At 40.4% G+C, this 16,861-nt stretch overlaps 1 protein-coding gene across 1 annotated transcript in view; it reads left to right on the forward strand.

Moving 5' to 3' along the window:
* LOC141007396 (rap guanine nucleotide exchange factor 6-like) overlaps positions 1 to 16,861 on the forward strand; it is a 163,275-nt gene that overhangs the window by 44,263 nt on the left and 102,151 nt on the right. The gene's annotated exons all lie outside the window — the stretch shown is intronic.

Genomic DNA, 16,861 nt, shown 5'->3' on the forward strand with positions numbered 1-16,861 from the left:
CTGCTGCCTTTTCTGTTTTAGACAATTTGTGGTCGAGCAAGAGAGAGGGCGGCAGAAAAAGAGAAGGTGAAATGCAAAACGGATCAGGCAATTACATACTGTTACCAAGGATTAAGCAGGGTTCAATGAGTGGAATGAGTGACAAGTAGAACAATGGGAGGTAAATCCAGCAGGAAACCTATTCTATTTTAGCATACTTTCCTATTTCTTAACTTGTTTTAATGTTTTGTTTTAATGTTTTTTATTTCTTAACTTGTTTTAATGTTTTGTTTTAATGTTTTTTTAAATGCTTTTACTGTAATTGTATGCACCTGTAAAGCACTTTGAGTTGCCTTGTGTCTGAATTGTGCTATACAAATAAACTTGCCTTGCCTTGCCTGCCTTCAAATGGTACTATACGAAGAAAACCGTACTTAAATGTCCTTAGCCAAGATGCTAGTCCCTTACATCCTCACTAAATGTTGGTTAGCAATGAGAAAAACAAGGGTTAAATGGGCAAAAGTGAAATTGAGTAAATAAAAGCTTCATGCAACAGTTTAAACAGTTGACCGTAGTGACGAGTGACGTTTCACAGGCAGATTAAAGCAGCTGGTGTGATGTTAATGTAGTTTATCCAACAACAGCAGCGACACAAAGCACCAACAAATTATCAATAACCTCAGGGGTGTGTGTGTGTGTGTGTGTGTGTGTGTGTGTGTGTGTGTGTGTGTGTGTGTGTGTGTGTGTGTGTGTGTGTGTGTGTGTGTGTGTGTGTGTGTGTGTGTGTGTGTGTGTGTGTGTGTGTGTGTTCCAGTTGATAACAGAGTTGGGGGTGTGTATGTGTGTTGGAGTGCACAGGGGGAGCAGGGTGGGCTTGGAAAGGGTCACAGAGGGAGCTAGTGGGGGGGTGGTGTGTGTGTGTGTGTGCATGCTGTGTGTGTGTGGAATGCGGAACCCCTGGCAGAACAGTGGCTGGCCATGTGTTCCTGAGCAGCCTGCCCGCCTGGAGCCCAGAAGCACATCCAGGCAGGAAATGAGCAAGCTACACACACACACACACACACACACACACACACACACACACACACACTTCCCTGGAGCAGACAGACAGACAGAACAGAACAGAGTAGAGCGGGAGGGAGCACACACTCCTCCCTCAGTTTAAGACAAACTATAGGACTTGACAGTCACCAACTTCTGCTTTCTAAGGGAAACTTTTCACTCTTGTTCACACTCTGGAGTATAAAACAAACACTTGGATCTAAACCTGGATTGCTGGAATATTGTACTCCCGCCTCTCCTCATTGTGGATAATATGCTGGATATCATTTCGCCGACAAGGAATCCAAAGACGCGGACCCCCAAAGTTTCTGTTCCTGGTCAGTGATCTTGAAGTTTTTCGCTCACTTTTGGATCTTTCATTTGAGAGATGGTTGCTGTAATGTAACGACAATTGCAGGCTAATTCAGCAGAGATTTTTCAAAACTCCCTCTCTCTTTCTCTGTGCATTCTTCAACCCAGCATGCTCCATTTCCTGCCTGCCATCATTTAACCAAGTGGATAGCCAGGAATTCCCCATGGCGCTGTGGCAGGGTAGCTTACCACCGCTGGGCCCCACGACTCTGAAAAACACACTCCTAACTCCCGTGTGTTGTCCTTCTTTATCTACACTGATTATCTTAAAGAGAAACAGGCTTCGCTTTCACATTACAGTAAAACATTAAACAAGTCTGAAGCGAACTGGGCTCCTGGTTAAAATGTTTCTGCTGACAAGATTTAGTTAAAGGCTGTTGGTTAGTTTAATGATTAAAGTGCAGTGAAGAGTGACAGAAAAAACAAGGAAATAATGTGGATAAACTGCAGATTTTAAAGCACCACAATGCCAGAAGCACAGGCTACATGCTAGACCAAACTCGACATGTTTTCTCTGATACTATGCACGCTGGAATAAGGTTGGATTTCGACAGCCAGTTTTGTTTTTGATCTGATTCCCTGTCAGCAAAACACCCTGATTTGTTGAGTTCTAATGAATTTCGTACTGAAACTTTATCCCTCGTTTTATCAGTAAAGACCAGTGTTGAAAACATGCAGGCTTCCTATTTATAGCTGGCTCCAACTGTTGCTGTCGCTGGTTAAAATGACCAACGTCACCAGCACATCAGTTAATAATAATAATCTCATAAATATGGGAGCTACACTGGAACTTCACTCTATCCAAGCTGCTGACTGTGCTCTGCCAAAGATTGTGAGTAAAAAAAGATGCATCACTCTACGACTGCAAGTGAACTTTTGTTTTTGTAGCTCAACAGAGCGGCGACTCCTTTCAACAGAAATTAAACTTTTAAGGCAAATTAAATCAGCATTTAGGCTTATTAACCTCATCGTTTTGAATCGGGACTTCCATTATTTGTATCAAGTAGTTTGTGCAAAATCAGGCATAAAAATGATCTTATTTTAGTGTGTCGGAGCAATCAATACCAGTTTAACATTTCATAGTGTATCTTCTGCTGCTGATCCCATTTTCAGGTTGAAGCTGCAGGTTGTTTAAATTAATTAAGCTGGCTTTAATTAATTTTAATGTGGGTTCATTTAGTAGCTACCAGTAAAAACTGTAGTATTCCTGGAATGTGATCACAGATCTGAACTGAGTCTTCAAGTTAAAGTATAAGTTACTTGTACATAGTGGAATCTAAATTTAATGAGATTAGATTAGAGATTCACAAGGGTTCAGATTTGATCAAATGTTATCATACTCCAACACTGTGCTGTACGACGGATGGTTAATAAATCAGTGTGTTTACCACGAATTGCTTTGGAATTGTTCGTCCTTGAAGCTCCACAAGTAAAACATTGATGACGCGGCTCTCTTTCTGTTCCCTCATGTTTTGTGGGAACTTGCTGCGAAAACAAAGTAAAGAATTGAGGAACTTAATCTGAAGTAGTGTTACATGAATGGACATTCAGCCAAGTGTGAATGGTTATCTCTCTGTAAGCTCTTGCGAAACTTAGACTCACTGCTGCAGAGTTTAAAGCAGTTTGGCGGGGCTCTGCTCTGATATGCTCAACTGATTACCCTGTTGTTTTGCAAATGAATCGTAATGTTTCTGAATGACCCACTACGTCATTCCTTGGAGTCCGTCTGGCAGTTGTGTTTGTGTGAGTTTGTGTGTGTGTGTGTTGGTGGTCTGTCTGTAGAGCTGACTGCTGGCCAGCTCTCCAGTCTTCTTTAATGTGTGTGTGAGTCAGAGCGGTCAGCGTTTGCCAACCAAGCACTAAAACTGAGAGGAAGAACGGCCGAACTGAGAAGTAGAATAATCAGTGTGTGTGTCTGTGTCTGTGTCTGTGTCAGACTGTGGTCTGTGGTTTTCTTTCTTTACTGTTAGCCATCATTACCATGGAAACATTGGTGCCAAATGGGCCGGGATCTCTGTTTGGGTATAGATTTTGCCCAAAACTTGTCTTATTTTTCTGTTGACTCAAATTACACTCTCAAAGATTGCTGTCTGTACTGTTCACGTAATGCACATATAGATTGTCATTTTGGAAGTGAAGCTCTTACTGCTGCCAAAAACAAATCTTTGTGGGCGTGCAGAATTAAGAGCAAGCGGACTGTTCAATTTTTAGGGTGTTTTGGAGACTAAGGCTGCATTCAAACACACTTAAGCCCAGCGATTTTAAAAAAAAAAAAACTCAGGCCTCTAATTCATTTGGATTACTTTGTATGGTGAGCGCTCCATTTCTACTGTTTACTTTGGGACCATTGTGACAAAAGATACATTTTTTGCTGGGCTGATAACTTTCTCGAGTTGTCGATCCCACTGCTAGATTTGTTTTGGTCGCACATGCACACAAAAATCTGCGAGTGTTAGTGAGACTAAACATTTACATTGGTTGCACCGGTGCACCTCATATTCAGCAGGTAAGATTGAATAAAATGTAGCCTGGGTGTGTATACCATTTTCTATGAACCAATTTATTCCTGTTTACAATTATTTAAACCACGTAATTAAATCAAATGGATAATTGGGTGCAACTAATGTGCTGGTGCACCTAAATGAAAGGCGCACCGGTGCAATCAGTATAAAAAGTTAGTTTGGAGCCCAGCAGTATGCCTTGTTTTGGCATCTGATAAGACTTCGAACACATGGATTTGATACTTAAACAGGACTCTCTCTGGATTGTGTTACATGTCTAACCAGTACCTGAAGCACCACAATCCCCCCTACGCAGGCTGTTTTTGGTCTGAATGCCCACTAAATAATAAATAAATTGGTTCATTAATGTGCAGCTGATTTCCACCATCCAAATGATACAACAAATATCTATCAGAAATGTTTCTGCTGTATTTTATGATCGTGTCTATCGCTTGCACAGAGCTACCCAAGGGTGATCAGCTGTAATGCTGGCAACAACTTATGTCAGTGTGTCCTTCAGCGAGGCATATAAAGCTGCAGGGTCGCTGCATCTCACTGCCACTACACTACAGTCATTCTGTGTGATTCTCAAATGGATGTGAGTTGCATGAGAATACATGAAAAGAATGATTTGAATATTTGGAAACTATTTATGCACCATGCTACAACATGCAAACACCAACTTGCACATTTTGTTTTCAAATTTAAAACCTATTTTGTGTTATTTTATTGCCACTTTTATATATATTTACTATTTTGCAGTCTTGGTCTTATCACAGATTTTTCCAGGCTTTTGACACCAGCTCAGGGTGTGTGTGTGTGTACGTGTGTGTGTGGCCTTAGTTTCTGTGCCGGCTGTCACGGTTTATTGCCCCGGGCGCTGCAGCTGTCACTGGACCGGGGCTGAACCTGTTCTCCCTTCTGCCAACAACTTGTTTCTGTAGGAAAAGAGGGGAGAGAAATCATCACCTGCTGAAATCCAGCACAGGCACAGTTTCAGTGCTGTGGGAAGAGCTGTCCATCCACTCCAAGAGAAAGATGACTTATTTGGGGAATAAAACACAATAGCTCGTCCAACAAATGTTGCTGTGAGAGCAGTAGATCACTTAAGGTTTTTATCAAAGACATAGTTGTTTCAGTGGTTTGGACATGCTGGGGGTGATGCCAAAGCCGTGGCGGGGTCTTAAAGAAAACAGATCTTGAATTGGTTTCAATCATAACAGATACTTTTAGCCAAAAGACAATGGAAAGAGTCTTGTTTTGAATTGTCTGGCTTTGTGAATTTGGTGTGTTTTGGTCTGATTGGATGAGTTTTACAACTGGCACTACCTGAGCTGTATGATATTGATCCATGCTATCATGTGATACTCTGAGGAGGTCTGAACATACTGTAGTTGTGTTGTGGACATTAAGAACATCATATCTCTAGAAAATATTCTTTATTTCTGCATGAGACGGGACCTTATTTCAGAAAAATATGGACGGTAGCTAATGGTCAGAGACAAATCATTTTTTGATCCCGATTGAATTTAGCATTTTTCAAAGATTGTCATAAAAAAAAAACTAAGTGTAAGACTGTGAAGATACGCAATTTGAAAGACTAATGACTAAAACCTTGAGGAGCTGGGCCTCCCATAAAGTCCTTTTAGTCAGGTCGTGCCATCTTGGCAAAACTAGCAAGACCATTTTTCTCATCTAAATGAATGGGGGGAGAGCGCTATACCTTCATTTTCAATGCTCAATAAGTTTGGTGATTTTGCCCCAAAATAAGGTTTAAAATGCTTTTTCTTAGTAGAATTCTTTCAAAATGATCTTTCAAATAGACAAACGTGTGTAATTCATGGCACAATTCAAACGGGATCATAAAATTTGTTTCGCCATTCGCAACCACACATACTTTTCCCAAAATGAGCTGTCTTTGTGCAGGAGTGAATAAGCTGTCTATACTGAGGCCGTGATTCATCGTCAGTACATTTATTTGCATGTTATTTTGACAAGTTTACAAAACTCTAAACGTCCTTTTATTTTGTCTGAGTAAATCTTTGGCCGCAGTGCAGTTTTAGAGGTTTGTATTTTTTTTCCTTTTGTGAGACACAGACTCACACCAGCTGACAACAGAGAGGTATCGGAGCTAATTAAAGTCAGAGCCACAGCATTATTTGGTGGGTACACACACGTGCTCACACACCCACACAAACTCAGTTACTCAGAGTTTACTCATTCTTCTACCTTTGTGGGGACGTAGTAGGTCACGGACAGGAGCAAATATGGGAAGCTGCGCCGAGGTGTATTTTTTTCGTTTTTGTCCACCCACACAATCGCACGTACACTAGTTTTCCTCCAGCTTCTTTTATAATAGTATTTTCTCTGTTTGTCTCACACAACCTGTCTCGCTGCCTGGCACAAACACACACACAGACACCCACACACACACACAGTGAGGAGAAGGGCTTGGCAGGCTCTGGGCAGCGCTGACAGGGACCATGCGTCTCGCCTCAGTGGAGTGTGGAGAGATCTGTCAGAGTCGGGCTGACCTCCAGGCTAAGGGCTCTGAGAGAACAGTGAGCCCAGCAGACTGCATTCCTCCCTGGGAACTCTTAAAACCACGCCTGGGTGTTCATGTTCTGGTGGGAGCTGTTGTAGAGACAGGACATGCATTTCGTTGCATTTATTCATTCACTCACCTGGCTTTGTGACATGGGACTTTTTGTATTTGTATTTTTTTCTGATCAAACCAGTTTAGAATATTTAAAGAAACAAAGAACAAACAATTCCTGTGGTGTGAAACAATCTGAAGAATTTTAACTGCTGGACCTGGTGTCGTAGCACATGTGTTGGCAAGCATCTTCGTCACTGACGTGTCATTGACAGATGACAGTAAACCCCTCACAGTTCCAGGAATGCTTTCTGCAGCTGACACTGACCTCGGACCTCCATGCAGGGAGGCAAATGCAGTATTTCCTGACGGGGGTCAATAAAATATCACTTCATTAAAAAATGCAGATACTAAAAATATGAAAGCGTGAACCTATGGAAGTACTTTGTAGTAGATCTCACATACTGTTTAAGTGTACTGGACAGCATGTTGGTAAGCAATTTTGGACACAAACAGTGGCTTAGTTTTGACTTAAGCTAGTAAAATGATAAGATCACATGAATTATCCCCAGCAACAAGACTGTCAAACACTGTACACGTGTCGGTGTTTTATATTTCGTGTTCGACCAGATGTTACCTCAACATAGACGTGTTGCTTTGGTCAGCTTTGTGTTTTACAAGTACAAATATTGGTGCGAGTGTTGCCCTGACTTACTGTGACTTGTTGCAGCGGTGACTTCTCGCTCTTTCTCTTCCTTTCTATACTCTAAAGATGCGCTTTGAACTACCAAAATCTGGCACCGTTTGATTTATGGTGAATCGGTACTCGGTAGAACCAATGTTATGTGGTCGGTACCCTTAAAAATACCAAGTTCAGTACCCAACCCTACTTTCAGTGGAACTGTCTGTTCACTGTTTTAAAATGAACTGGAGTTATGGCTTGTGAAGAACTTCAGATTTTGATCACAAAATGCATAAAAACATAAATCAGTGGTCTTAATTTTTGTTTTCTTTGGCAAATGACCTTAGCATATGCAGGATAATGCCCTCTGAGCTGTCCAGAATCATGAATTAATGGCCTGCACGTCATCCATTAACTTCTGATAATGGACATCATGTCGGCATTATCACTTTCTTTGAAATAAGAAAACTCAATACAAAGGGATAATGGCTTTTACTGTTCCTGGATTCACCTGACCAGTGCACTTTATGAAAAGAAAACGCGTTTGATATTTTGTACATTTAGTGAATAATTTAGTTTCCTGTAGAAACCCTGATATAATCCTTTTAGCCTTAAATGTGTTGCCAAGAAGCATTAAGGCTGTATCAGCAGGGATGGATGCTCTAAGGTGAGCCTCTGTTTCACCTCATTCAGAGGAGCCTTAAGTCCGAACATGTGGATACAAGGTGATACTGAGTGCGCGTGGCAGAGAAGTGTCAAATAAATCCACTCACAGCTAATTTGGCCGTAGTTCAGCTTCGACGAGACGGGTTTCCAGCGACAATACGGACGTCATTGTCCTCCAGTGGCAGCTCTCTGTGGACTATCACTCCTCCCTTGGAAGAAATCAGTGTGACGCACCAAAGCTTTGATTCAACAACCACTTCCTTTTACTCTTTCATAGGAAATCTGTCTGTCTGAAGAATATATATGCTCATCCAATTCAGGGGGAAATAAAAGGACTTTCATCATTGTTTCCATCATCAGAACACATTATGAAGACAGGCTTTCATCTGAGCACTAAATCAAGAGGCTTAAAATTGTGAGAGTGGTGTGTGCGCCGGTGTGAAATTGTGATTAAGGATCTGATGAGATGAAAGTTTGCCTCTTTTTTTTTTTTTTTTTTTTTGGGCCCATAGAGAGGAAGGGCCAACAGTAAGAGAGAGAAAGAAAGGATGAAAGGGAATGAAGAATGAGATGAGGAGAGAGAGGGAGAAAACGGCAGAGCAAAAAGTAAAAAGGGAGAGTAGTAAAGTGGACAGGACACGGGAAAAAGAAGCAAAGGAAAAACAACAGGAAGGAGAAGATGATCGAATGGAAATGAACGTGAGTGGGAGAGACTGATGGACGGTTATGGCTGACAGAAAAAGAGAAAGAAGGGATGGGCTCAGAAATGGCGTATGATGGATAAAGATAAATAAGCAACGAAAAAGGGGAAGAAGAAGTGAAGGTCAAAAAGGATGAGGAGGAGAGGAAGGCAAGATGCTGTAAAGCAGAGAGAAGGAGGGAGCGACAGTGTGAGAACAAACCCAGAGAGGAGATGTGAGAGTGAAAGTTGGCCGTTTCCCAGCTCAGCACGCTTCCATAATTAAAACCAGCCCGCTCCTCCAGTCCTTAAACAATGCTGAGTCGCCGCTTTCAGCATGCCAAAGGGTGGGAGACATGCTCGCAGGCCCGTCTGTTCTCAGGGATCACCGCACACACACTGATTGAGCTGTTCAGACGGTCCGTCTCTCACACACTCGCACACACTTGGACATGCACGGGAAACAAAGAGACATGAGGAATTACCGTGTGCATAAACACAGACACGAGATGTATAAAGAAATGTCTCGAGTATTCAAACACATTTTCAAACACTTGTCTTTTGTTACATACTGGAACTTGCCAACAGACATGGACACATGCCGAGAAATGAAGCCAGATTACCATTTTTACACCAAAATTGGAGCGTGCGTGCAGATTTTTTTTAAAAACTCACTAACAATATGCGATTGACTTCTTTCTCATTGCCAGTAGACGAGTTCGCCACTCTGTATTATTTCTGGCGTATCACATTCGATGTCGAGAACAAGCCGAACGACAGGGAACAATAAAAAGCAGCATGTAGGCCACTGACAACGTTACAGTGGAACTTCAGTCTCCTTTCAAACTCAACACCGACTGAACGATGTTTGAATGCTGCTTGAACAGAGGAGGATGGAACAATATTTTTGCTGGCCTCTAACATCAGCAGCTTCTACACTCGTCATAGCATACTGCCAGTAAAAGGAGCGAAAATAAGCGTGTCCGGCCTGGTTTCATGTATCTAATACCCCTTTCACAGTGGACAAAAATCCCAGTTGATTCATTGTTTTTTTTTCACAATTTCTTTATTGATTTTCCATTTTAATTAACAAACATTCATACACATAACAACAACAGTATAACATACAAATACAAAAACAGGAACCCCTCTAACCCACCCTCTTCCCACCCACAACAAGATCTACGGTTAACAAAGTTCTGATAATAGTATCAAAATGTGCCTTACATATTTAATCTGTACATATTCCAGTGAATATCAATCCTCTTACAGTACCAATACTCCAGCCGTGTTAACCCTTATTGGGCCATTCCAAGATCATGAAGGTGGTGGCAACAGATCTTGTCCAGCTCTAGGTTGCACATTCAAATTATTTATGAAGGTTAGGAAAGACAACCACATTTTGTTAAAGTCCTCAACTTTTCCTCTTGCCATGTAAGTCAGTTTTTCCAGTGCCAAATTAGATGACAGCTCTGTAATCCATTGGCCCACGGTAGGTCCCTGAGTCTCCTTCCACTTTAAGGCAATCACACGTTTAGCTTGCAACAGACAGAAATTAATTAGTTTACGTTTTTTTACAGTCACTGGGAAGTTCTCAGGATATATGTGCAATAAACATATCTTAGCTTCAACTGGAATTACCTTTTCTATGAGTTTAGAAATTAAGTCAACAACCTCTTTCCAGAATATCTGCAGTTTTTGACAACTCCACATACAATGTAGCAGGGTACCAACTTCTTCCGTACATTTGGTGCAGTAATCAGGAATATTGGGATCAAAATGGTGCAATTTCACAGGTGTGATATAAGTTCTGAGCAACCATTTATACTGTAGAAGTTTGCATCTTGTGTTTATAGTTTGTGTTTGAGCCAGAAGACATGCCTTCTCCCAGTCCTCTATGCTAATGTCTGATTGAAGATCATTTTTCCATGAAGATAGATAAGAGAGAGAGTTTTCTTTAGAGCCTGCTAGTAACAAACCATAAAAGATTGATATTTGACCTCTGCCATGTAGGTTGTTCACCATGAGTCGTTCAATAGTAGATAATGAGGGTTCTGAGGTAGTTTTAATCTGGGAGTATATGAAGCTTCTTAGTTGCATGTACTTAAAATGATGTTTCCCAGGTAGGTCAAATTTATACTTTAATTGTGTGAATGACATTAAAACGCCTTCTTCATAAAGATCTTTTATTATGCTTAATCCTTTCTCCATCCATTGTTTAAATCCCATGTCACGCCTCCCAGGAGTGAAGTTTTCATTTCCCCATATAGGTGTGAAACAGGAAAGTTTGGGGATATCATTTAAAAAGGTGTGGGCTTTATGCCATACTATCAGAGTGTTTTTAAGGAAAGGATTTTGTGTTCGTTTCCCAAGTATTTTAGCTTGAGACGAATAGAGGTACTGACACAATGGAAGTTCTATTGCATCATTTTCTATCTTTACCCAAGCTGGAACCTCTGTTGTATGAAAGTAATACATGGCTGCCCGGAGTTGAGCTGCCCAGTAATATAGTTTCATATTAGGCAGTTTAAGCCCACCACGTTCATAGGGCAGATAAAGGAGAGAAAGACGTAATCTAGGGCGCTTGTTACTCCAAATAAAGCAGGTGATGTTTTTCTTAAGAGTAGAAAAAAAAGAGACAGGTAGGGGAAGTGAAATCGCCTGAAAAAGATACAAGAACTTGGGCAGGACAGACATCTTAATAATATTTATACGTCCTATCATAGAGATGGGCATCGCGTTCCATTTCTCTAGGGACTCTCCTACAGATTTAACAAGTGGGTTATAATTGATTGGTATTATGTCTTCAATGACAGGCGATATCTTAATGCCTAAGTAGGTAAATCCTTCTGGAGTATTAGTGAACTGAGTGTGGATCTGGGGACCTTCTCTCTCTTCCTTGTTCAATAGTAGCAAAGCACTTTTTTTATCATTATTTTTATAACCAGAGAATTGTCCAAATACCTTTAGCAAATGGTTAAGAGCCTTAAGTGAAGTTCCTAGCTTTGTTAAAAACAAAACAATATCATCAGCAAAAAGAGACAAACGGTGTTCTGTCTTACCAATAGTCATGCCTGTAATGTCAGATGACTGACGGATTGCCATAGCTAAGGGTTCAACAGCAAATAAGAATAACAAAGGACTCATAGGACAACCTTGGCGTGTGGATCTGCTTAGGTTAAAAGGCTTTGAAATTTGATTATTAGTCGCGATTTCTGCTACTGGTTCAGTATATAATAATTGAATCCATTTAAGGTATTTTTCCCCAAAACCAAATCTTTTTAAGACGTCAAATAGGTAGCTCCATTCGACCCTATCAAACGCCTTTTCAGCATCTAATGACAGTATCGCATGGTCTCTAGCATTTTGTTTGACATATATAATATTCAACAGTCTGCGCGTATTGTGAAAAGCTTGCCTGCCAAGAACAAATCCATTCTGGTCGTTGGCGATCAGGTTGGGTATTAGTAATTCTATCCGCTTGGCCAGAGCCTTACAAAGTATCTTGGTATCACAAGACATTAAAGATATGGGTCGATACGATGTTCTATCTAAGGGATATTTGCCCGGCTTTAAAAGGAGGGAAATAACAGCAGCTCTTAAAGATGGGGGCAAAATTCCTTTTTCATATGATTCCTTGAACATCTCTAAGAGATGGGGTAACAATTTCCCTGCAAATGTTTTGTATAGTTCAATAGGCAGGCCATCAGGCCCAGGTGCCTTTCCACTGCTCAAGTCTTTCATTGCTTCTGATAATTCTTCAACACATAAATGTTTATCAAGATCAATTTTAGCTTCTTCAGTTAATGATGGAAACTGGAGTTTATCCAAAAACTCTTTTTGTTTTTCTGAGCTGTTGAGTGAATTATATTCTGATTTATACAAATCCTCATAAAACTCTTTGAAAGCAGTGTTTATTTCAGATGGATCAATCAGGATTTTCCCATCTTGTGATTTAACTGAATTTATAGCCCTGTCAGTTTGTATCTTTTTCAACCTCCATGCTAACAACTTTCCAGCTTTCTCTCCCTGGTCATAGTATGATTGTTTTAACCACATCAAACTGGAGGCTATTTTGTTGGTGGTTAGCTCATTGTACTGGGATTTCAGCAAGAGGAGCTCTTGTTGTTTTTCTGGGGTATCACTGTGATGAAGTTCTTCCTCTAATTTTTTAACATTTTGTTCAAGAGTGTTAAGCTGTGAATAATATTTTTTGGATTTGTATGTAGTATAGCTTATGATCTCACCCCTTAAATAGGCCTTGAATGCCTCCCATTTTACAGACGCACTGGTTTGGTTAGTATTTAGAGAGAAGTATTCGTCTATTTTCCCATCAATATACTTTACAAAGTCTGGGTTTTGAAGCCATCTAGACTGAAAACGAAATCTAGGCGGCGAGGCCATTACATTAGGTAGTTGCATTATCAAGGAGATTGGTGCGTGGTCTGAAAGCAATATACTGTCATACCAACATTTCTCAATTTTTGACAGTAGCCCATGTGAAATTAAAAAATAATCTATTCTCGAGTATGTTTTATACGTGCTTGAAAAGCATGAATAATCTCTTTTTTTAGGATTAAGATATCGCCAAACATCAGTCAAATTTAGATCACTCATAAACTTTTTGATAATTTTTCTTGTTTGTTGATGAGAGGTATCAATACCAGTTGAACGATCTTGTGACGGGTCTAACACGCAGTTAAAATCACCACCAATTATGCACTGACCAGAGTAGGATGATATAGAAAGAAAAAGATTTTGATAGAAAGTCGGGTCGTCACCATTAGGAGCATAGACACATATTAAACTGACTTGAGTGGACACTATCATACCGTTAAGTATAATATACCTCCCTGATGGGTCTATATATTTATTTTTTAATTGAAAAGGGATTGATTTATGAATTAATATTATGACTCCTCTGGCATGAGAAGAAAAGAAAGCAGAATGAACTTGCCCTGGCCACCTGCTCCTGACTCTATTTATATCATTTTCTACCAAATGTGTTTCTTGAAGGAAAATAATGTTGGCCTTCATTTGCTTAATCCTATTCAATACCTGTTTCAGTTTTACCAATTTGTTCAACCCTCTTGTGTTCCAGCTAGAGATTTTTAATTCTGATCTAGTAGTCATCCATGTTTAAAATAAAAATGCACATTCGAATGATCTGACCGGAAAACCGCAAAGACAAAACCAAAGACATAGCACCGAGATCCTGTTCCCTCCCAAAAACCCTTCATGCACTTCCCCAAACGAAGTACATGTGAACTACAAAATGAGTAATTAACTCTGGTTATGATCAACGTTTGATCCACACAATGAGGAGCAACGTGATTCATGCACTAATAGGCTACAACGTCATAAGGCTCACTGACATTGAAAACGGACTTTAAATTCGGATTTAAGGTGAAAATAAATGAAATGATAATCAAAAACCAATAATAAAAATAAATAAATAAATAAATAAAGAGAGAGAGAAAGAGAGACGAAAAGTACAAACAGAAGTATATAAATAATTAAAAAAGGAGAGAGAGAGAGGAAACTAACTAAAAAAAAATAAATAAATAAAAAATAAATAAATAAATAAATAAAAAAAAGTTATCACAGTTGGTTATAACTCAAAACTCACATGGAGAAGTTTCATTAAATGTCTTGTGAGGATTTTCAAAATAAAGGTACTCTTTTGTGAAAGGAGAGGGATGAAAAGACCGTTTGTCCAGAACACAAGTCCTCCGTCATATAATCGTAGTGGTTTTCAGATTTACCGTTACCTTTAGATTTAGTCCAGAAAATAGACTCATCAGCTCTCGGAGCTTGCGGATTCCTGCGAAGTGCCGGTGACGGTAGATTGTTGTGGTGGAATGCTGCGAAGGAAATCCTCTGCCTCGGTGACGGACGTGAAGACACGGCGCCTGCCGTCATAGGTGATGACCAGGTGAGCAGGGTAGAGCAGCCCGTAGCGGATGTTCATGGCACGGAGCCTCGCCTTCACGCCATCAAATAGACGTTGCCGCTGTCTGGTCTCAGTTGACAGGTCCGGAAAAAAGCTGATCCGTTGATTGTTGTAGCGCACCTCCCTCTGTCTTCTGGCTGCTTTGAGTGTATTTTCACGGTCTTTATAGTTCAGAAATTTGATGACGATTGGTCTTGGCGCTGAAGACCGGCTTGTGTTGGCTTGGCCGACCCGGTGTGCACGCTCAATCACAGGGATGGGGGTCAAAGTGTTGCCCAGTAGCTTGGGAAGCCAGTTTTCCAGAAAACTGCACATGTCGGGGCCCTCGGTTTTTTCAGGGAGACCGATTAGTCTCAGGTTGGAGCGTCTTGCCCTGTCTTCTTGGTCTTGGATTTTATTGCGCAACATCTCTGTTGTACCTTCTAGTTGTTTAACTTTTTGTTGGAGAGTGGCGACATCATCCTCTGCATGCGATATTCTCTTCTCAGCTTCGCCAATTCTCCTCGACTGGGACAGCAACTCTCCCTTAATACTGTTAACAGCCCCCAGCATGTCAGCCGATTGTTGGTCGAAGTCCTTCTTCAGGGAGCGAATTGCATCCAGTATCTCAGTATTTGACGGTCCGCTAGCATTAGCCTCCTCCTGGTTGTCGTTAGCATCCTGGCTAGCGTCGGTCATAGTTGTATTGTTTTGTGCTGTTTCACTCGGAGATTGTTGTCCTTGTTTGTTGTTTTTCCGCGTCTTCATAATCCCCAAGACTTTTCCAGGGCTAAAAGTGAGTTTGAGTTAAGGCTTAGTCGTTTCTTTTAGTATTTTCTCAGAAAGTCAGTGACGAGCCAAGTTACTGCGTGTCTGTCAGTCGCACTCCATAACCGGAAGTCTAGAAAATCACCAGTTGATTCATTGTTAAAGTAATTTTAGCTTCTCAACTGTCAGGATTTGCAGCTTTTCTTTTTCACTTACAAAAGTTAACAGGATTTTTTTTGTTTTGTTTTAGGCTATTGTTCGGAGAGAACAAGCAATTTGAAGCATTTTTCTCTTTTAATCAATTTAATCAAAAATCCAGATTAATTGACGAAAATAATTGTTAACCGCAGCTTTAATTAGCCCTTTGTGTTTCTGTTGGATGTTTGTTTTGCACACAAGCTGTTAATTGCCTTTTGAGTTTAACATAATGATATTTAACTTTGTGTTTGACTTAACAGTTAGGAAAGTTTAAAAATGCATCACCACAATTCAGCTTTTTGAAAATTGCTTTGTTTTGCTTCTGTATCCTTCTGAGAGGAGTTTTAAGGAGACAGACTGACAAGAGAAAATTGTAACAAAGGTTTTTACTGTCACATAACGCGTTTCCAAAGTGAGCTAAGACATCATGCAGATTCTCCCATGTGATGATAGTAGAGCAGACCGACCCACATGGCCTCACCACAGCATCAGCTGCTCTCCTCCCGCTTATCAGAGGACACAACGGCCAACAGCTGATTGGGGCTTAACCTGCGAGGCCTGCAGACAAAGACTCACATTGTGCTGAAACTGTTTACTGGTAAAACCGTGGGATGATGCTGATCTTGGCAAGTCTGAAACGATCCCTGTGAGGGAGACCGCTTGACAATCAGAGGTTTAATTTGTTAGATTCACTAAGCAGTTGTCATAAAGTCGTGAAGTTAATTTACATGGTGACATCGACTTTTAATTCGAACACATTTACCATAAATGGCATGCAACCTGAAATGTCTGCGGTCAGTTGTGTATATTGACTTTTTTTTATTGATAAATGTCATCACCAGTTAGCTGCAAACAGGAGACTCGGGAACACTAAATATATGAATTCCCAACCTGTCTCACTAAGGATTATATATTTTGTGTCGATCACAGTTGGTTAAACACTGATTGTGTTTTAAGTCTCTGCAGGCTGTGTACTGTTATGTTGAGGCGTCGACCGTGAGGACTTATTGATCGACTCTCTTTTCTTTCAGTGGTTCACCACAAACTGTCCAACTGTACAGCTCTAACACCAGCAGCCTGTTATGAGTCAGCAGCCAATCTGAATCTAGTGTCTCTCACATGTAGGAAAGGTTTTATAAAGGTAAAAGATAAATGTGAAGTCTATCTCCAACTCTATAGGGCACCTTAAAATCTATAACAGTTTGTTTCTTTTAATAAGTTATTTCCCCACAAATGTCACAAGCCAACCAATATCTCATATCCTGAAATAGGTCATTTCATATCCAGATTATGATACAAATATGTCACATTTTCTGTAAATTCAATGGATTAATAGTTAATATTGATTAACTGCATAGACAGGCCTATTTCTGATTACATTTTGAATTATAAACACAACCCACGTCCATCCGACTGAAGTAGACACTCTTAAAGGTACGAGCTCCTG

Source organism: Pagrus major, chromosome 13 (assembly GCF_040436345.1).
Source record: "Pagrus major chromosome 13, Pma_NU_1.0".
Lineage (NCBI taxonomy): Eukaryota > Metazoa > Chordata > Actinopteri > Spariformes > Sparidae > Pagrus > Pagrus major.